The following is a 5,796-nucleotide window of genomic DNA, read 5'->3' on the forward strand; positions in this document are numbered from 1 at the left end:
TTAAGAACAAAAACACAAAAAACTGAGCAGAGCAATATGGCAATCAAGATAATTCAATAAGACACATTTTCATCTGTTTGTCACCAGGGAATGCCATGGAGACCACCACTACGGAAAAGACAATACAGGAGGAAACTCGAAGGCAATGTTTGTGTTAATTGACCAGTTTTAAAGTTTCTTTTAAAAATGTGGTCCTTTGGTTTGGGTACACACTTCACAGTGTCATCCATTGAACCTGTGCACAGATATACAGGGAGAAAATGTCTCCTTTCAGGTTAATTTGGTTTTAAACTCACAATGTGACTTCTCTATTTGAAATGTGGCTGGTCTAAATTGAGGACATGTATCATTGTCTCTTTTTGCCTCCAGACAGTACTGAAAATGAGATGTTTCATTTCAATGCATTTTTCCCAGTTGAAATTGTGTAAATAAATAGATTGGGAAAGATTTAATGAAATCATCAATAGCCTGGAGCCAGCTATTGGCCCTCAGCTAAGCATTTGGCATAATCAACTGTCTAAGAGATTGAAAGGTCTGTGTCCTGGGATTTAGGGTTATTATGAGCTCAGAGAAAGGTGGATCTAGGAAGAGGTCAGCACAGTATCTTCATATGCACAGGTTTGGTCAAATGAGGTGATATGTGATCCAAGGCAAATTAACCAATAAAAAGAAACCATATGGATAATTGAAATATTAAAATTCATATTTTAATAGTATAGGAAAACTAGATTAGAGTTCAAGAGAACTTAGATTCCCTTCTGATTTTGTTAATAACTCACTGGTTGCCTTTGGGTAAGCCAAATGATTTCTCTGTGCCTCAGTTTCCTAGCAGGAAAAATATATGATTAGAAAAGGACTCTTTTACCCAGAACATGACGGACTGCAGAAAACAACAGGTAAAATAACCAAAAAACGGATCTGAGCCCTTTATCCTTGCATCAACTGGAAGAGGGCTGCATGTTTCTATTGCATCACACATTTTCATTTGAAGGAGTCCTGTTGCTAATAAGTTGTTTTAAAAATTAGTGGTCTGAAAGAAGGTTTCTAAAGTGAGTTCCAGCTCTGATGATAGCACAGGTATTTTAGATAAGATACATAATTCCCACTCTGTCATTAGTCACCTCTCTAGACACAGCTACTGTGACATAAGGATTTTCATCGACACCATTTACACTGGAGAATGGGAATTTCTAAAAGAGGAATGAAGGAAGGAAATATAGTGGAGATATACCATGAAGAGCCTTTACTTTGTTCAAAGAGAAAATCAATATGAGAATTTGTATGCATTCAGAAACAAGTAGAAAAGAATGCTAGTATTAGATAACTTTTCCATTGAACAGGATACAAAAGGAAATGTACACATGAAAATGAGAGAACATTACTTCTGTAGTGCTAATTAATGACTCAAATCATTTCTAGACCAATTTATTAGATTTATATAAAAGATGTTCATTTATAATGATCTTAAGAAACTATTGGACTAAATTTTTTTATGGGGATGTAATGTTGTTTTATTGAATAGTATTTCAAATGAGTGGGCTTTTGTCAGAAATATTTCATTGTTGTACCAAGATCTCATTGCAATGAAATTTTATATATATATATTCAAAGAGAATGTAAAATTCAGAAATTTTTCTAAATGAATAAAGGGAATTAAAATGACGTTCTGTCAAAAGATATCTCATTTTATGTCATTTCAATTAGGTACAGAAAACTCAAATTATATTGTACCTCATCTACTTAATTTCCAACTGTTATTTGATGGAAAATACTTTTTAAAATAGCCTAATCCTTAACTAGAATCTTGAAAACAGGATTCCTCCCAAGTGTGCTGTTTGTATTAGGGGACGTTTTATAAAAACAATGAGGCACTTTGAGAAAACAATAAACCATGCCTAAAATTCCCGTTCATTCCCACATGCTCTTAATAACTAAACTGATGTAGAAGGGCCTTCCCATTTAGCTACACTGATTGCTGTTAACAGCGATGGCAAGCGGTCATGTTGTTTTGTTTTGCTTTGTTTTTTAAGGGCAATCACATAAACAGAAATTATTGCATTTTGCTTAAAATAATTAAAGATGGCAAATGTATTCATTTGCTTAACTGAGTCAATCAAACATTACTAGAAGGGAAATTGTGTTTCTGGGTGCAGGTACCTTGAAAGGTTCAGCATCACTTTGTGAGGGAAAGATAACTTTTATTTTACTAATTCCCCAAGATACATGTGAACGAGAAGAGGAGCTCGTATAAAAACGCCTAATAAGAACAGATTACAGGACTCTGTGCACCCCAGCTAATTGAGAAAACATGCTAACATGGAAACATGTTAAGCCAAATGGGATTCCTAAATATTTAAGGTTTGTTAAAAGCTAGGCATAGTAAACTAAACAACATATAAAACATGAATTCAGTTAGGTATGGGGAAGAAAAATGAAGTGTTGATCTGAAGGCAAAAAGGTACAGTCAGACAATTACCTAACATCATTTCTTACCTAGTCACCCAGTGCAGATTGCCGTTTCCTACCTAACAAGAGCTTCATGTTATCTTCTTAGAGTCAGGAGATTATATCCACAAAAGGATGGTTGTTACCCACTTAGAAATGTTACAGCTCACTTTAGCTCAGCAATCGGAAAATCATCTGACTAAATAAAAGATTTGATTTCAAGTATTGTGACAAATCCATAGGTTAATGTCATAAATCTTCAGAATATTTCAAAAATTAGATTTGAACCAAGAGACAAATCTAGAAAATTACTAAACCAAGCCGATATCAAATACCCTGGTGTAAATCCACCAATGGGTTGCACGCTGTCTTCCAGAAATATTCCAAATATTTTACATTCCAAATACATTTGGAGGCTTAACTCAAAAGATAATAAGATTATTCATAAAAATTAATAAACCAGCCTCACATATGACTCTATATGTTCTTCTGATTAACCACTGAACTTATTTTCTTTTCCTCCTACTTACCTCATCCCAAACACCTTGGGATCCACAATTTCTAAGTTAAAATCACATCTCAAAGCTCCCAAAATGACAGAAAGGAAAGGGATTTTCCTTCCCTTAGTAGAGTGAGTCTCTAAGGCAGATGGTTAATTTATTGCACCTGTAACCAATTAGCCACTCACAACAACTGATTCTTCATAGTAAATTGTTGCCTTGCCAATCTGAGAAGCAGGTGCATATTCAATAGCTAAATCGCCAAGTGATTGGGTACAGAAATAATTCAAATATAAAATTCTTTTATATTAATGTGCAGAAAAATATGACCAGTTATAATAATTCCACTCTAAATTAAGAATTTAATTATTTCAGGTTTTGAATCACAGCTTTGAGACTGTTCTCTTTTTTTCATTCTGATATTTGGCTAACAAATTAGGCAGATGTTTTTTTTCAATGAAAATTAACTTTCATTTTTCAATAAGACAGAATTTTATTTTTGTTTTTTCTTGAAACAATGAATTTTGATTACAATAAACATTTGAAAGAGGTTACATTATATAGTAATCCATTTTATACATCTGCTCCAAAACAGGTACCTTTATATGGAAGATTTAACTTCCAGCCCAGGCCCCATAACTAACGCTGTGGAGCTGGGTACAGCGTAATCACTCGTACGTTTTGTAGAACTAGAATCTCTGTGGAGTAGCCTATCACTACAGACTTTCATAGACTTGAACCACTTTAATCTAGGAAATTATTCAATAACAATCGTCACCTTTTTCAGATACATTATTTGAATACAGGGAAGGGATTCAGTGACAATTTTTCTGGGCTGTGGATGTCTACAGCTTCAAATCTAAACATCCCAACTGCTGGCTTCTCTTTCTATTAGAACTGTAGAGTGACAAGGAATCACTCTCAAGAGGAGTAAGAGGCGCCATTCAGTTGGTACCAGGATCTTACTCACATAGCTTCATCCCAGGAATCAGCCTGGAGGGTACATATATGGGGAGAACATGACCACATTTCTAGAATTAATAAGAGATCTCCAAACACCTCAACCAATTTTTTTTTTACAGGGAAGAGATTCTACCTGAAAAGAACCCAAACTTTAACAGCATCATTGTAGTAGCATCACCATCCTACTGGACACCCAGGCAAGGCACGTTAGAGGTACTTTAAATCCCTATCTGCTTTGCCACATGTCTAATGTCTCCAGTCCTTTAGATTGTATTTTTTATATGTTCCCTATGTTTTTCATTTCCATCATCATTGTTCTTCTTATGTCTTTGTCTCCCAACTGATTTTTCAAAGCATTCACACATTTTTTTCATTTACTTATCCAATAAATATGGATCAAGTATCCACTAGGGGCCAAGCATGGGAAAGAAAATAGTGAATGGCTACATGGCAGACGAGATGTCTGTTTTCATGGAGTTGATAGTCTAGGGCAGATATTGATAAGTTAACCAATAATTTCAACTCAATCCTAATCCACACGTGGGGATCAAGAAGTCTTCTTGGAATAAGTGAATGTCGAAGCTAAAACCTCCTGGTGAGTGCCTTCTCTAATTAAGTAAAGAAAGAGGGAATAATGTTCTAGTTAAGAGGATGATCTGTTTCTTGTCTGACTCTCAATGCCAACCTTCACAATGCTTAAAGGTTTGTGTCCTTAAAAATACTTCCAATCATAGCCATCCTCTGTTTACATGTTCCTTGTTGTCTACTGAAGACATTACCAACCTGAGACTCATCTTCTGGTCTCATTTTCTCCAACAAAGGGCACTATTGTTCAGTTTCACTGTACTATTGTTCCTTTGCTTTAAAACAGAAACAGTTAACCTCTTTCCTTTTGTTCTGTGCACTACCTGCTTATAGTAGAAGGCCGCACACAGTAATGCCTCCTCCATCATTTGAAATCCTACTTATCCTTTAAATCTTTTCTCTGGACGTTCCACTCAAAATTAGTTGCTAATTTTTCTAAAATTCCACAGCCCGTTTTTTTGCCCCTCTATCACACAGCACCTATTTTTTTTTTCTGCATCATGCAGTTCTTTGTTTACAGCTGAAGTGTAGGCTGTGCTCGCCACATGGAAGCCCCTGCCCCACCTCTTCAGAATTCCTAGGCCACAGCCCAGTCCTTACAGCCACAGTGCAAACAAAATTCCCACAATTTCTTATCTCACTCCAAGTAGCTGAGGGACCTTGATTCCAGATGTTTGCAGTGGTGTTTCTTCCTATCAGGGTCCCCTTGAGCATCTAGAATTTGACCTTGTCTGTACTTTGTTTCTTCTCTCCTCCCTAGTGCCCTGAGCTCCCTGACATCACTTTTTCTCTCCACTTTCTAGTATTACAGGTAAACTCCTATTTAGAATTATATGGCTCTTTCTTCCATTGAAGAAAGAAACTTTCTTCCAAATACAACAAAGTTTTTGTAGCGATGGACTCGCCTCTAAGAAATTATGGGTATTTTTAAATTCTCAAAGAGATATTAAGCCTCTATCACCTCTATGATGTGATGTCCCTAGCAAGATGTGACCACCTGACACCCTACAAAATATTTACAACATTATTAATTATATTCCTTGAACTGTCTTTCATATCCCTGTGGCAATATTGTAATTATGTATTTATGCTGCCTAACCCCTTCCCCTTCTCCCTCATCCCCACCCCCTCCCAACTAGCAGCCATCAGTTGTTCCTCTATATCTCTGAGACCACTTCTGTTTAGTTTGCTTGTTCATTCAGTTTTTTAGGTTGATCACTGCACTGTACACCTGAAGCTGATGTTGTATAATATTGTATGTCAACTATAAGTGAATATATATATATATATATATATATATATA

At 35.7% G+C, this 5,796-nt stretch overlaps 1 long non-coding RNA gene across 2 annotated transcripts in view; it reads left to right on the forward strand.

The window, feature by feature from the left end:
- The window catches only part of LOC109387348 (uncharacterized), a 149,979-nt gene that overhangs the window by 45,309 nt on the left and 98,874 nt on the right, over window positions 1-5,796 (forward strand). Inside the window, exon 1 of one of the 2 annotated variants that reach the window (XR_002124969.1) lies at window positions 4,042-4,121. The exons of the other annotated variant lie outside the window; for it this stretch is intronic. This is a non-coding gene — a long non-coding RNA (uncharacterized LOC109387348). Of the gene's footprint in view, window positions 1-4,041; window positions 4,122-5,796 lie in introns of those variants that run through there. 2 annotated transcript variants of the gene reach the window in all.

This window comes from Hipposideros armiger, unplaced genomic scaffold (assembly GCF_001890085.2).
Source record: "Hipposideros armiger isolate ML-2016 unplaced genomic scaffold, ASM189008v1 scaffold_154, whole genome shotgun sequence".
Taxonomy (NCBI): domain Eukaryota; kingdom Metazoa; phylum Chordata; class Mammalia; order Chiroptera; family Hipposideridae; genus Hipposideros; species Hipposideros armiger.